Genomic DNA, 17,137 nt, shown 5'->3' on the forward strand with positions numbered 1-17,137 from the left:
CCTTTTAAAATGTCCTGTTTGTTCACAATTGTAGCATGTTCTTGGCCTGGCATCTAAAGCCTGTTTTACTGCAGCTGCCACAATTTGCCCTTGTTCATTAATGTCTCTGGCATCTAAAGCCTGTTTTACTGCAGCTGCCACGACTTGCTCTTGTTCATTAATGTCTCTACATAATTTAATATATGTGTTTAAATCTTCATGTTTCCATGGTCTAATGATATCTCTGCACCAACGATTCGCTTGCTCATAAGCCAGGTGTTTTAGTAATGGCATTGCTTGTTCTGTATTCCCAAAAACTCTGGTAGCTGTTTGAATAAGCCTATCTACAAATTCAGCATAAGGTTCATTAGCTCCTTGTATTACCTTAGATAATTGACCTTGTAAACCTCCATGTCCTTGTAAAGTCTTCCATGCCTTAATTGCATCTGCAGCAATTTGTGCGTATACGCCAGGATCATATGCAATTTGTTGCTGCTGATCCTCATAAGGTCCCTTTCCTAACAACATATCTAGATTTCTCTGAGGATAACCAGCTGCTGCATTTCGCCTAGCCGTCTCCTTGCAAAATTCCTCATTGGCAACCTTCCATAACAGGTATTGTCCTCCATTTAGCACAGCTTTACACATATTAGCCCAATCTGCTGGCGTCATGTTCAAGTTGTTAATGGATTCGACCAAGCTTACAGTGAAGGGTGCTTGAGGACCATAGGTTGTTACAGCCTCTTTTAGCTGCTTCACTGTTTTGAAATTTAAAACTTGGTAAAATCGCTGCCCTCCTGCCTCAAATACAGGGCATGTTAATATTTGAGATCTTGTCTCAGGATCCCAACTATCAACTGCGGGGGTTGGGGACCTCCCAGCATATGGAGGTGGCCTTGTTAGTTGGACACTTACGTCCTCTGGTGATAGAAAGGTGTTAGTAGCAGTCTCCTGTAGAGGTGGTGCTGTTGGTTGGACACTTACACCCTCTGGTGATAGAAAGGTGTTAGTAGCAATCTCCTGTTGTAACTTTCCCCCTGATGGCTTTTTCTGTTTTACACTTTCTTTCTCTGTCTGACTAACTTGAGAGGCCTTCTCTTTTACTTGAATCTTTTCCTCTGTCTGACTAACTTGAGAGACCTTCTTTTTTACTTGAATCTTTTCCTCTGTCTGACTAACTTGAGAGACCTTCTCTTTTACTTGAATCATTATGTCTTCTCCTTCCTCTACCATTGTCTGAACTGAAGGCTTTGGACTAAGCAAACAAGATACGAACGTCCACAATGGCAATGTGCCAACTGGCAGAGTCCCTGGGCTTTTCTTTTCTATTCTTTTTAAATCTTCACCATGATGGTTCCATTGTGATATATTTAACAACTCCTCCTTAAAAAGCCATGGGCTACATTTTTGTATTGTATCAACGTATGCCCTGACTGCTATTGATTTTACTGGGATGCCTCCTTCCTCTAACAATTTACTTAACACTCTTTCAGTTTGTTTTTTACTAATTTCTGATCCCGTATTTCTACTATAATACAACCCAACAAGATGACGCCAAACAAAACCGAGACAGAATGAGATAAAAAGGGAACAACAAAAAGTCATTATAGCCTTTCTATCCTCCTGACATGTGCATCCGTCCTTTCTCCCTATCTGTTCCTCAGACGTAAATAGTTTTTCCTCAGATGTGAGCGGTTTTTCTTCCGTCTCACTCATCTCCAGGGACAGGCAACTTAAAACAAAAGTGAAACAAAATAACAAAAGAAGAATCTTAAAATGGCTACCCATCCTCTCGCCCTGCCCTCAGGGGCGAGCAGTTTCACTTACCCTCAGTCGCTCCCCGTGCGAGCCACCAAATTTTTCCAGCTGCCAAAGGGGAACCATGAGTTCACTTTTGGATTGTTGTCAGAAGTACCTTGAGAACATCCTGGGGGAGATATCCAAAAGGCTTTGAATATAAGGATATGGAATGCAGGAGAGAAGTCTTAGATAAAAATTTGGAAATTGGCAACACACAGTTGTTAATGGATAAGATCACCAAGGAAGAGAATACAGAAAAGGACAGGAGCTTGACATCAGATAACTAAAGATTGTTCATGTTCCCAAAACCACTCTGGATAGTTTTGCCTATAGGATATTTTCTATAGGAAAAATATCCAATATGTCATTGTTAAACAAAAGAAAATCAAGTTTCAAAGCTTTATGTATAATATAAGCCCATTTTTACAAATAAGCTGTTTTAAAATGGTATTAACAAAAGCACATAGAAAAAATATAGAGGACAAACATCAAACTGTTATTAATACTAAAAATATGGGGATGGGATTATGTGAACCCTTTAAAGCCACATTATACATCTCTATTTTCCTTTTTAAAATAAACATGTACTTTTCTAAACAGAGAAAAAAGATAATTTCGTTCTTTTCCTTAAAAATTATAGTATGTGTCTTTACAATATAAGAGACAATAAAAATCTGTTAGAAAAACACTTGGACATTGGATTATAAGTGGCAATAACAATCTGTAAGATCATGAAAAAATGTTCAATGAACCATCAAAGTAATGAGAAGTAGAACAAACGTGACTTGTTGCCTACTAAATTGAAATATAAGTTTTTTTCATAATAGAAGTATTCAGTGTTGGTAAGGATATGATTTTTTTAAAAAAGCATATCAGCCACTTCTGACAGAAAGTAAACTGATAGAATCTCTCAGGAAAACAATGTGACAATAAGTATTAATAGCCTCAAAAGTTTTTCTAATGTTTGATCTAGTAATTATTTAAAAATTTAAAAAAGTAATCTAAACTATTGAAAACATTCAAAGATTATGATCTGTTATTAGTTGAAATAATCTAAATACCAACGTAGGACACAATAGAAAATTACACAGGCACTAGAATCAATCAGACATAACTTTCCTATGTTCACATATGAACACATAACCAATGTAACTCCACATTATATACAACCACAAAAATAGGATGTTATACTCCATGCATGTGTGTCAAAGTGCATTCTATTGTCATATATAATAAAAAATAAAAAATTTTAAAAAGAAAATTATAGAGGCATCAAAAGTAATGTTTATGTGGATAAAAAAAAAAAAAAGAATTCTATGACCAAGCAATTTCTAGAGAAACACCAGCTCTTATGCACACATCAATATTGCAAATACTGAGATAATAATTATTTGTATATAATTGAATTGTTATATTCAATTATAACAGTATAAAAGTGAAAACAACCTACTAGTCTTTTAATAACAAGAATGGTTAAGTTAGACTTTCTCAAACTATAGACTGAGGACTCCTGAAAGATACCAAAAATCTTTTTAAGGGTCTTTAAAGTTCTTCTTTTCCCAACTACGTATCTATCTAGGATAGATTTTCTTCATATGCTTTTACCTAAACAAATTAGCACACCAGACAGAACAGAGAAGCAAACACAAAAATTCAGTGCAGGGCTGGGGCTGTAGCTCAGTGGTAGAGCACTTGCTTCTATGACTGGTTCAATCCCAATTCCAGCACCACAAAGAAACAAAATTTTTTTTTCATATGTTTATAAAGCCAGTGATTTACCTCAATGTAAAATAATTTTCCAGCCCCCCACCTGTAATCTCAGCAACTCAGGAGGTTGAGGCATGAAGATTACAAGTTCAAAGCCACGCTTAACAATTTAGTAAAATCTGACCTCAAAACAAACAAACAGGGTTGGGGATATAACTCAGTGATAGAGCCCCCCAAATTCAATTCATGGAAAAACAATTGATTAATTAATTAATAATAAAACAATTCTATCCTTCTCACTAAATTTTGTTTTGGAAAATAAAGTTTTCAACAAAATTATTTAATGAGTTTAAGTTTATTTTTAAATGAATAAAAAATAAATTTTCTGCATTTTAACTTCCAAAATGGTAAATAAACTGCATTAGGAAATAAAAATTCTTTTGGTCCTCAATAATTTTTAAATGTGATTATCCCCAATCAGTGTTAAATAAACTGTAGTACTATTATCTAACATTATGATTAGAGATAACAATTACATTAGAATTTAGTTTTATCTATAATGTAGTTATTTCAAAAGATTTTCTGCTCATGTATTACTTGCATAATCAGAAAGTCAAAGTCATATTTATGGGGCTTTTTAAGAACACGAGGAAAGCAAGCAATCCAACTGTATACAGATCTCATCATCTTAAATTAAGAAAATGCACAGGAGGGAAAAAGAAAAAAGTCAAGACATTAACAGTGAAGGATTACCTTTATATGGTGGGACTATGATTACTTTTCCTTATTCCTAATAATTTTCAAAATTTTTATCACTATGCAGTTTATTATTCAGACGAGAAAAAATTAGCGAAAAATTATATGTACTTAGACTGAATCAAACCATTAATCTTCTGCCAACTCAAGAGGCCAAAAGAATAATTTGATCAACAAATTATTTTTAAATAAAAAATGAACTTAATATCAAAATTATGGGCTGATTTTTATACACTCAAACTAACAGGAACATTCTTAATTTGGAATATAATAATTTGCAATTACTGTAGTACAAATAAGTTAACGGTTAAAAGTAAGGACATCTTTTCAAAGGTACCAAAGATAAGGTCGTGGGGCAGAACAGCATCGCATCCTTGCGGACTACGAGGAGGAGAAAACGCACCGGTGAGGGAATGGACACTGAGATTCGAGGCGGCTATGACAGATCCCTCTGTCGAGCCCCAGTCTTTTCAGCGTAGAGACCACCACTCCTCGGGAGCCACAGTCGCCTCCTTTAGTCACACCCCCTCCCCTAGCGCGACCAGCGGTGCTTCCCCTACGTCTGCAGGGGCCCAGGGGTCCAAATCCTAGTAGCGCTCAGCACCCGGGCGGCCCGAGTGGGTGGGACCCGGCACCCCACAGCCCTGATGGCCCCCCTAGCCCGGTGTGGTCAGGGCTGGGATTCCCCGGCCAGCTCAGAGGGTTCGGCAAGGAACAGGTCGACAGCCGGGACTCGGTTCCTAGAGGAAGGGGAGGGCCGACCCGATGTCCAAGTCGGCGGGTCCAGCGGCCATCCCACCCTCTCCGCGAGCGCAGCGGGGGTGAGGAGAGGCCAAGACGGCCCGTTCTGGGCACTCTTACCTCCCCACCCCCTGCGGAGCTCTCTGGGGACTCGACGCGACGCTGCGCTGAGTAGAGAAGAGAGACCCCGGCCGACAGTCCCGGGAGTGCGCGACTCCGGCTCAGAGATTGCCAGTCTTCAGACGAGGGCTAGGCAGAAGGCGCATGCGCAGTGGAGGCTTCCCGCTGCTCACACGCCCCCTCCCTCCGCGTCTGCGGCCTCCGCCGGCCCCAGGCGCCTGCGCGCTGCCACAGGGTCGGAGCTGGGGGCGTCGGACTTCTTACCGGAAGTTTCGAACTACGCCTGGGGCGCCTGCTACGCGGGGAGATTCGGCCCTTCGTCTGGCGGGAGTCGGTTTCCCACTAGACGTCCAGGATCCCAGATCCCGAGGCGGCTACCCTTGCCCTTCGCTGACCTACACGCCCCTTTCCCCGCCCGCGGCCGCCTCCTCCTGCAGATCCGCTGGGGCGCCCCGGTTGGTACTGGACAAACCCGCCCGGCAGCTGACCAGGCCTGCCCCCACGCCGCTGGCCTCTCTGAACACCTAACTTTTAAACTTAAAACTCTATTTACAACATCACCTCCCAGTTTCCCTAACAGAACTGCTCTCCAAACACCCTGAAGTTCCCAGCTCTCCAGTGATCTGGCCCCTCCCTTCGTTGCTTTAGTTCTGCTTTTCTAACAGTGGCGCCTAGAACAGCTGCCTCCCCGTCTAAAAACCAAGGCTAACTTCTCTTATGGTGACAGAAAACGTCGCTTACTCTATCTGTGCCTCTTCTCATTTAAATGAAAAGAGGCATCCGTGTGGGTTCCGGGTTTTTACAGACGGGGTGGGATTGGAAATCAGTTGCCAAAAGGATTCAACAGCTCACAATTCTTAGTAGTCTTGCAAGAATTGCAAAAGTATTGGAGTGACGTCCCGACTGTAGACTCTCCGCCAACTGGGGAGACTCAGGCAGGAAGATCTCAAGTTGGAGAGACCAGCCTTAGCAACTTAACCAGGGCCTAAACAACTTAGTGAGACCCTCTCTCTAAATAAAAAGGGCTGAGGATGTTGCTAAGTGGGTAAGTACGTGGGTTCAATCCCCAGTACCAAAACTAAAAGTATTCCACTCATGTGTCATTTGTGGTAAAAGATTTTAGAACCTAAATCTGCAATTTACAACAATAGTGATCTTTGAAAGATACTTAATGTTTCCAGGCAGGTTGTGCTGCCTGTAGTCCTTCCTATTCAGTAGACTGAGGCAGGAGAATCACTTGAACCCAGCGGAGAATTCAAAGCCAAGTTGGGCAGCATAGTGAGATACTGTTTTGAAAACAAAAAGAAACCAAACCCTTATTCTCTAATCTTCGTTTTCCTAAACTCTGAAATGGAATTTGTGGTTTTAGTTCAAGAGCAAAACTTCTGATTGCCTAAATCAAAAGCTTGATTTGATTTAGGCATAGCATCTGTTATATGACAGACAATGCGTTAGATGCTTTGCTTACACTATCTTAATCCTAAGAATAATTCTACAAAGTACAGTATGATTTTCTTTACTATGCTTTTCACAGATAAAATGGCACAGACCTTATGGAACCACAACCCAGTAGCAGATATTTATGTAGATGAATTCAGATTAGGGACGGAACTGTTCATAATATAGTACAGTGTGAGTACAAAGAGAATAGAGCTAGAAAAAACACATCTTAAATAAATAAATGGAGAAATATATACATGAATGGTCAAGTCACAAAATACAAAATTCAACTGCCTACCACATACCATATTAATGTGCAAGTTCATTAATAATAACAAAGGAATATTATTCCCCATAAATCTAATTAACAATTTGCTTTAAACTCCATTTGTAAGAGTACAGTGGACACTCATATCCTGGTGGGCTATAAATTGTAACAAAGTAGGACTTGGGAAAGTTACCAAATCATATCAAGAACCTTCCAAATGTTCACATGACCTAATTCAATAATTTTCCTATTGGAAATTATAGATATTTCAGAACACAAAGGTTTATATGGAAAGATATTTACTATGGCAATAGTTATATTTTTAAAACTTGAAATCTCAGCAAGAAGGCTAAGACAGGAGGATTGCAAGTTCAAAGCCAGCTTCTGCAACTTAGCAAGGCCCTACGTAACTTAGCAAGACCCTGTCTCAAAATAAAAATAATAAAAGGTCTGGGGATGTGGCTCAGCGATTAAGCAGCTCTGGGTTCAATCCCCAGGACTGGGGGGGGGGTGTGCGGGGGGAAGCTTTAAAAGATTCTTGTACACATGATTAAAACTATTAAGACTACATTTATGAAGAATTTCTAGGGCTGAGGATATAAGTCAGCAGTAGAGTGCTTGTCAAGTATGTACAAAGCCCTGAGTTCAACATTCAGTATAGCAAAAAGAAAAAGAATTTCTATTGACTTGAGGAAATTACTTCATGAAAAAACACTGAATATCCCAAAATATTTAATATTGCTTTTGTAGTATGTGGTCAGTTATACTCATGCAAATCATGTAAAAGAGTGAAGAAAGTATGCCAAAATGTTGATAGTCATTATGAGTTTCTAATTGGAATATAGATGTTATCACCTTGAACATTCTGAATTTTCTACAGTGTATACATATTGACCTTTTATTCTGAAAAAAATTAATGTGACAGGTATGATAAACTGACCAATGAATCTAAGAATCAGCACCCCTATTATTAAGAGTATGTCTTTAGAGTCAGACTATCTAAATTTGAATTCTAATTTCATCATTTATTAGTAGTTTGACCTAAATTCACTAAGCTCAGATACTTCTATAGTCTGATGGTGATCAAATTAATGCATTGTATGAGATAATCCACATAAAGTGCTTAAGTGGGGCACTTGATATAAATGAATAATTGATATTTTTTTCAGTAAATTAACCCATTATGTTCATGTCAATGTATCAGTATTCAATAAACTTGATGAACTTGACTAATGCACATCAGTTCTTTGGAGCACAATTACCTTCAATAGTATTTAAAAATTGAATTTCTTAGTCTATTAAACCAAGAACAAGAATTGATGACCACTCCACATGGGTGTCACCTTAGCAAAACTTGTAATTTTTTTTTAAAGAAGAGGTAATGTTTGTCCATATAAAGTTTACAGCCCTTGATTACCCTTTAAATATTTAATATAAAACTTTAATTTTGGAACTATCAAAAGCAAATTGCAATATTTTAGTAGATTTTTAGAGGTAAAATAAACCTTTCTAGTTATGCCTTGGAAGATTATTTAATTTGGGTTCCACGGAACTTCTGATCTGTAGAGTAATAAAAACAAGAAGTGAAATCAACCAACTAGCCAAACTTTAAATCAACAACTATTAATTTAACCCAGGAGTTGTCAGTTATGGTGATGGGAGTTGACTTGGTCTCCTAGAGGGCATTTGACAACATCTGAAAGTTTTTTGATTGTTACAACTGGGAGAATGCTACTAACATCTAGTAAGTAGAGTTCAGAGATGCTGTTAAATGTCTTACAATGCATAGGATGACACCCAACTATCACCATCTAACTGAGCTGGCTACCTATGCTGGGTTCACAAAATCTGACTACATCAATAACTGAGAAAATGGCGAAGAAAGCATGCAAACACACAAAAATACCTTTTCAAAATCTGGGATGGCTCTTGTGACTTTATGGGTCTGTTGGAAAGAGAGCAAGCCACTAGAATTCTTTATTTATATAGAGGGCACACAAGGGGAGATTGGATGGGACAGTCTGTCCAATAATAATAATAAGAAGAAGAAGAAGAAGAAGAAGAAGACGTAGTAGTAGTAGTAGTAGTAGTAGTAGTAGTAGTAGTAGTATTACAAAGGAACAAGTAGGCAGCCCACTCCATTGATTAATGACCTCATCCGTTGAGCTGAGATGGGGAGCTGCCTGCTTTCACGCAGGGAAGCCAGTCTGCACATTTCCATCACTCAAAGCTAGGGGGCACTAAGCTCCTATGTGGCAGCTCCCGACACCCAATAACAAAGAATTTTCCAGCCTAAAATATCAATATTGCCAATGTTGAGAAACTCTGATTTTAACCAACTAAAACTTTAGTTCTTATAGTTCCTTATAATTCTTGGTAAACAGTTCTCTTTTTCTTTGATGGACACAAACACAAACATGGGTTTAGAAACTCAGGAGTAGGTTTGAACTCTTGCATAAGTCTGTATTGATGCAATTAAACTTTGTACCAAGCAGTACACAAAGCAAGTTATTAGAAGAAATCTACAATGACAAGTTTTACAGATCAAACATCTGATCAATTGAACTCTCACAATGCTTCATACCTATGGTTTAGTTTCACCAGATATACACAATCTCTTCTTACCAAGAACCACTTTATAAATAGCTGTAAACTATTGACCCCTGACTACTTTTTAGCCCTTATCTAATAAGTAAAATGGTCAGTCCTGAGTATGAAATTCTTACTCATCTGTGAAGAAACCTGGAGTTCAGAAATTCTCCTTGCTGGTATAACTACTTTGTTAAGCACAGCAACACTTACTTGTGGAGGCCTTTATCATAACAGCACACTGAAGAACACACTTTCTGTCAATAGACTGTTTTCCTCTTGTGTAAGTGCTATAATTTAGTATTGGTTGTTGGGAGAGCTGCTTTTCATTTTTTAAAGGAAAATTACAATCGTGGTATCTACAAGAAAATCACTGTAGGTCCTTGGATGTAACTCAGTACTGCATTTTCTTAAAGTTCTAAAAACCAAAAAGCTCAGAAAACCAAAATTTCTTTCTCAGTACATGTAAAAATCTATGACAAAGAAACAATAAGTTAAGTGACACAAAGATTTATTAATAACTCTTACAAAGCTTTTGAACTTTTGACACCAACAGTGAGAGAGAGAGAGAGAGAGAGAGAGAGAGAGAGAGAGAGAATGAATGCTCCTTTCAATATACTTGTTTCCTAAAAACAGTATGCACATTTCAAGATCCTGCAATGCTTTTGAACTAACTAACAAAGAAAGAAAGTTGCATGAATTTTTAGAGTTAAATTGTGTCTTATTATATTAAGGTGATTTCCTTAACCATTTTAATAAATGAAAATTTATTCAATTAACCTGGTCTAGCTCCTCTCTACATGTATACTAAATAAACAAAACAAAAAGAGGGGCTGGAGATATAACTCAGGGATAGTGTTCTTACCTAGCACCTATGAGGCCCTGGGTATCACTAGTACAGTCCCACCAAAAAAGAAAAATACTGGGGCTGTAGCTTAGTAGTAGAGTGCTACTTACAAGGTCCTGGGTAGTTCTATCCCCAGCACCACCAATAAAGAAAAAAGACATGGTCAGTACCTTAAATTTTTATTTTATTTTATCATGGTTTTGGGCCTGGAACTGCTTTCTGTTTTTTAAGACAATTGCTATTTTTGTAACATTAGGTTATATTATTTTGTTAACATTAAATTTAAAAACTGCAGATATGTTAGTTTGTGACTTTGTTTTGTTTTTGTAACATATTGCTCTGTTAACTTGGAAATTTGTTATTTTGTAATATATTAGATTCAAGAACTATAGTCATGTTAGTTTGTGACTTCCAGACTGAATAACAAGGAAAGTAAATAAGTGATGGAGAACTCAAATGCTTTTCACATACAAATAGAATTATATTTGTTTATAGGTTTTTATATTTGTTCTAGGTGTTTCCTTTGTGCAATACAATGTGCTAGGAATTGGTAGTTACAAAGGTCAGTAATTCATGGTTTCAGCCCCGAAGAAGTACATAATCTATTATGTCATTATTTTATTTACTAGCATAATTATTTGAGAAATAGATGGAAGACGATAAAGTTACAAGATCTTTGTGTAGGTTCTTGGTCAATTAAATTTTCTGTGATTTTCTTTATTGATTGAAATGAAATCTGCACATGAAATGCAATGTCAAAATATGAATGAGGTCTGAGATTGTGGCTCAGTGGTAGAGCGCTTGCCTGGCACGCATGAAGCACTGGGTTCCATCCCCAGCACCACATAAAAAAAAAAAAATAACAAAATAAAGGTATTGTGAATATCTGCAACTAAAAAATATTTTTTTAAATGAATGAAAGAAGAATTCTTAGCAAAGTTTGGGTCATAATTGCTAAAGATTTGCACATATTAGCCTTGATCTCTAAGAAGCTTAGTCTATAAACAGTTTCTGCATTTCAGAAATCATCCCAATTGTAACATGTTTGGCTGATTTATTCCCTATATTAATCAGTCATTGCTTTAATCAGCAACAGTTTTTTATTACTTTGAAGGATAACTAGGATCTTAAATTTAGGACTTAAATTTCACAGTAATATGAATTTCCAAAGCTATTCCCTTTTTATAAATAACCTGAATGAATAAAATACCAAAAGCAAATAAACCCAACTATTGTAATTTTTCATTTGTTTCTTCTTTATTGACTGGTCTTATGCTAATTTTTATTTTATTTTATTTGTGGTATTGGGGATTGAACCCAGGGCTTTATGCATGCCAGGCAAACACTGTACCAACTGAGCTATATCCCTAGCTCTATGCTAATTTTTTAAACCAGGAATATATTGCTCCAAAACACAGAATGTGACATGGAACTCTTAATTAGTCATTAGTATTTACGTGTTATATAACCATGTTAAAACACTTCTGTTACAAGGAAGAGAGCTAAAACATTTAAAAGAAAATTTTTTAAAGCTTGTAAAAGTCATTTTCTGGCTCAAGGACATTTAGATAAGCTATTGAAGCAAGTTCACTGATGTTGTCTGTGTCTTGAAAAATTCATCTGTTGCAACTTGATGGCCAATGTGACAGTGTTAAGAGGTGGTACCTTTGGAAAGTGGTTAAGTCATGAAGACAGAGGATAGGATTAGGGTCCTTATAGAAAAAGGCTTGGGTTTTTCTCTTTTTCTCTTCTGACATATGAGGACATAACATGGTGCCATCTATGAGAAATAGGTCTTCACCAGATTACTGAACTTGCAGCAACTTGATCTTGGACTTCTAGACTCCAAAACTGTAAGAAAACAAAGGTATGTTCTTTATAAATTATCTAGTCTCCGGTATTTTGTTATAGCAGCATTTCTGTTATATTTTGTTATAGCAGGATTAAGACTGTATTTGGGCTTTTCCCTGAAGTAAGGACTTCAGAAGTAACCTCAGAAGTAGTTTCTCTCTAACCTACTCCTCATGGCTCTCACCCTTCATTTTCACACAACAAAGTGAGTCACAGAAACCAGAATTACTCTTTCCCAAGGTGAATCATGAAAATCAGAACCTCCTTTCCCCAAAGCTGATGATAAAAACTAGAATTATTACTCTAATCTTCCCCCTATCTTTTGCCCAAGAGCTGATCATTAAAAAATTAAGATCTTCACTCCAGGGGGGCCCTGCCCTACAACCAAAAGGAAGGCCAAGAAAAATCTGAACTAACAGGCATTGCCAGGTTTTCCCACATAGTCTATTACATCTGATTATGCCATTTTTTTCTAGTGATATTTCTATTCATTCTTCGTGGAGCCTAACCATAAAAATCAATAGTTTGCCCTGGGCATTTGGGTTTTCAATATGAAGACTCTCATGTCATGTAAAACTATGATCAAACAAATTTATCATGTTTTTCTCTCATTAACCTGTTTTTTTGAGATAGGGGTGTTTGCTGTGACCCTTCTGATAGGTGATAAAGGAATCATCCCCCTTTCTCCCCAACTACAGTCACTAGTTTAAAAAAAAAAGTTACAATTTTGATGACTATGAAAGCTAAATTTTGAAAATGCATAGGAAACTTTGGAAATAACTTCACTAAAATATGAACTTTCATTATCTTAGGGTGGAGAAATCATGAGGGATTTCCTCCCCCATTCTTTTTAGTTTTCCATAGTTTCCAAGTTGTTTTTGTTTGTTTGTTTGTTTACAAGAACCCAATACTTTAAAAACAGAACACTTTTTTAAAAAATGTAAAGCAGAGGCTGGGTATTGCTTAGCATGTTCAAGGCCCTGGGTTTGATTCCCTAGCACCACAAAACAAAACAAAACTTATGTATGAACTCATAATTAAGTCAACTAATTACCTCACACTCATTATGCAATCTCTGCATGCAATATGTTGCATGACTGTGAGTCACAAGAGATGGTCCAAAAGGATGAATGAGTGCTTGTATCTAGCTGATGTCTTAGAAGTGGCAACTACGTACAGTCATCCCAGAGGCTTAAGTATCATGCAGCTTCAACATCAGAACATAGGGTCTTTTAACAAGGAAGTTATTAGAATTCTTTACCAAGTGTTTTTGATTCTCCTTTCTTCTGGGCAAATAGCAGCAGTGTGCTTCCAAGTCCTTCTGTGGTTGAATAGAGCTTTGTGACTGATTCAGGCAAATGAATTATAATAAGAAATGTTGTATGTCATTTCTAGACTGGATTCCTTATTCACCAAATAAGATGGTCTAGAGCCTACTTTCCCTCTGGCATAGCAAAGGCAAGAGCTGATATTGTGGCTGCTCCATTTGCATGAGTCCCTAAGGAATTCTAATGAGCAGAACATATCTAGAACATATCTATAGGCCTTGTTGTTTTATTCAACAAGTGATTTATTTCTGATACATAGCTAAGTCTATTCTGGCAGATAAACTGAAACTGAATTTTTGCCCAAGATTTGAGGGTAGCTATTCAGAACGATATATTAAGACAGCACCAATATGTAGCAGCATTGCTTCCTACTGTGATTTTTCTCTATAATTATAATTATTATGATTTTCCAAATAAGCACAAATGTATGTTTACTCCTACTGCTCCTCGGTGTAATGGTTAATTTTTTATTATGTAAAATGCCAATCACATACAAAAGTGGAGATGCTATGGTCTGAATGTTTGTGCTCCACCCCTCAAAAAAAATTATGTGGAAATCTTAATCCCCAGGATGATAATATTGGGACTTGAAGCTTTTGGCAGATAAGATCATAAGGGCTTTAATGTCCCATGAAAAAGACTGTAGAAAACTAACTAGCCCCTTCCATCTCAAAGACACTATGAGAAGAAGTCTGTCTATAAAAGAAGTTTGACCCTCACCAGATACCAAATCTAACAACACCTTAATCTTGGACTTCCTAACTTCTGGAATTGTGAGAAAGACATTTATGTTGTTTCTAAGCTACCTGGTTTATGGTATTTTGTTATAGTAGCCCCAATGGACTAAGACAATAGTGCAATACACTATGCATCTATCTCTCTGCTTCAACTATCCACAACTCATGGTCATACATCTTTCTTAATCTATATGTTTTAGTCAGCTTTTTTCCTGCTATGACTAAAAGGACCCAACCAGAACAACTGTAGAAGAGAAAAGGTTCATTTAGGGCTTATGGGTTCAGAGGTCTTAGTCCACAGAAGGCTAGCTCCTTCATTGGGGCTGGAGGTGAGGCTGGACATCATGCATGGTGGAAGAGTGGCTGACAGAAGCAGCTCACATGGTGATCGGAAAGCAGAGAGAGAGAGTCTCCACTTGCCAGATACAAATATATACCCCAGAGGTAGGAAATATGGTGGAATGAGATGGATGGACATCATTATCCTAAGTACATGTATGAAGACACAAATGGTGTTACTCTACTTTGTGTACAACCAGAGAAATGAAAAATTAGAACAAATAAATAAGTTTATTAAAAAATACATATAACATATGTACATATATACATATAATAAAATATATAATAATAATAATTTATTAAAAATACATATAATCAGCTCTTGGGCAAAGACAGGGGGAAGATTAGAGTGATAATTCTAGTTTTTATCATCAGCTTTGGGGGAAGGAGGTTCTGATTTTCATTGTACACCTTCTATATGTGTACTATGAATTGAAATGCATTCTGCTATCATGTATAACAAATTAGAACAAATAAATAAATTTATTTTAAAAAATATATATACCCCAGAGCCATGGCCACAATTTCTACCTTCTCCAGCCATACCCTGCCACTTTAGTTACCACTCAGTTAATCCTTATCAGGGGATTACATCATTGATTGGGTTAAGACTCTTACAACCCAATCATTTCTCCTCTGAACCTTCTTACATTGTCTCACACGTGAGCTTTTGGAAACACCTCACATCCAACGCATAAAACTATACAACCACCTATTCTACTTCCTGTATCCCACAACTGGATTGTTTTAAGGCAAATTTCATTCATGATATTTTTTCATCTTTAAATTTTTCTACTCATATATTTAAAAGATAAACATTTTATAAAATAGAAATAATAGTAAAAAAAAAAAAAAACTTCCTTGTATCCAGTACTATTAACCACCTTCAATATGGACAAGCTTGTTCATCTATACCCTTACCTACTCATATTATTTTGAAGCAAATCTCACAAGTCATGTAATTTCCTCCATAAATATTCTAACATATATTTTAAAAGAAAAGAGCTCTTTTTTAAATATTGTTTTTTTAGTTGTCAATGGACTTTATTTATATGCAGTGCTGAGAATTGAATCTAGTGCCTCACACATGCTAGGCAAGCCCTCTACTGCTGAGCCACAACCCCAGTCCAAGAAAACAGCTCTTTACAAAAACACAATAACAGTACCATTAGCACACCTGAGAACTTTATCAGTAACTCTTCAATATTAACATACTTTTAGGGACTAAATTGGGGCCATAGTCTGGGTTATATGTATTTTTTTAATAAATTTATTTATTTGTTCTAATTTGTTATACATGACAGCAGAATGCATTTCAATTCAGATTTCCAATGGTTTCATAAATGTCATAATTTTTAAATAGTTTGTGTGAATCAAAATTTAAATAAGGACAACATAATGAGACTGGCTGGTGTCTAATAACATTCCCTCTTTCTTTTCTATTCCTTGCAAGTTAGTGAAAAAGCCATGTCTTTTGTTCTGTAAATTTTTCATTATGTGAATTTTTTTTTCAAATTCCTTGCCAGTTGTGTTTGTCAGCTTTCCATCACTATGACAAAATAGCTGAAATATCAAACTCACAGGAGGAAAGATTGATTTGGGCTTACAGTGATCACTTGGCTTTGTCACTTTGGGTCTGTAGTGAGACAGCACATCATGGAGGAGTGCGTAACAGAAGAAATTGTTCTCTCTGCTCTGGCGCTCATGGCGGAGGCAGCAGGCACGCTTCAGCATGCAGAACCACGCTGGCGAGTTCGTGGACCTGTACGTGCCGTGGAAATGCTCCGCCAGCAACCGCATCATTGGTGCCAAGGACCACGCGTCCATCCAGATGAACGTGGCTGAGGTGGACAAACTCACCCTCAGGTTTAACCGCTAGTTTAAGACCTACGCTATCTGCGGGGCCATTCTCAGGATGGGTGAGTCAGATGACTCCATTCTCGGATTGGTCAAGGCAGATGGCATCGTCTCAAAGAATTTTTGACCGGAGAGAATTGGAGCCGCAGAATATTTGTCATAAATAAATAATGAAAAGCCCTCCCCTCCCAAAAAAGAAGAAATTGTTCACTTCATGAGAGCTAAGAAGCAAAAAGAAAAGAAGGGGTCAAGGTCTCAATATTCCCTTCAAGGGCACACCTCAACAACCTAACTACCTCCCGCTAGACCCCACTGTTAGGTGGTAGCTAGCAATGAGCAGTGAAATGCAGACAAGGTCACAAGTATTCTTTAAATTACTTTAGGGTCTTCTATAACTACTTCCAAAGTAGATGAGAAAGCTACCTCAGCATCTGAGTTGCTAGGATTACAGGTGTACACTTTATAACACCTGCCTTAGAATTTAGTTATATTTCTAATGTCAGACTTCTACTTTCATGTCAGTACATAGAACAGTTTTGAGAAGAAACCTTTTCAAAACTATTATTTTTACATATTTAAGGATAGTTACAACTGAATTTCTCTGCAAATTTTTCAAAGATACAGACACATCATATTAGTATTCAGATATGTTCCTTGTTTAGATACCTACACAAGAAAACTCACCAGAACTCGAATGTGTTAAGATAGAATTGACAGTATCAGGCAATCAATGTATCAAGAGTCAGCTGTTGGTCATCTAATTCCACTGCCAGAAACA

At 37.2% G+C, this 17,137-nt stretch overlaps 1 protein-coding gene and 1 pseudogene across 3 annotated transcripts in view; one reads left to right on the forward strand and one right to left on the reverse strand.

Annotated features, from left to right (window-relative positions):
- The window catches only part of Zfyve16 (zinc finger FYVE-type containing 16), a 49,121-nt gene extending 43,181 nt beyond the window's left edge, over window positions 1-5,940 (reverse strand). The window contains exon 1 of one of the 3 annotated variants that reach the window (XM_071612458.1): window positions 5,845-5,940. The gene's annotated coding sequence lies outside the window, so the exon portion shown is untranslated. Of the gene's footprint in view, window positions 1-5,103; window positions 5,221-5,367; window positions 5,499-5,844 lie in introns of those variants that run through there. The other 2 variants (XM_071612459.1, XM_071612457.1) reach the window with 2 other exon arrangements.
- A 10,266-nt stretch (window positions 5,941-16,206) lies between these two features.
- On the forward strand, window positions 16,207-16,511 carry LOC139705701 (small ribosomal subunit protein eS21 pseudogene; annotated as a pseudogene).
- The last annotated feature ends 626 nt before the right edge of the window (window positions 16,512-17,137 follow it).

The sequence above is a fragment of the Marmota flaviventris genome, chromosome 5 (assembly GCF_047511675.1).
Source record: "Marmota flaviventris isolate mMarFla1 chromosome 5, mMarFla1.hap1, whole genome shotgun sequence".
Classification (NCBI taxonomy): Eukaryota; Metazoa; Chordata; class Mammalia; order Rodentia; family Sciuridae; genus Marmota; species Marmota flaviventris.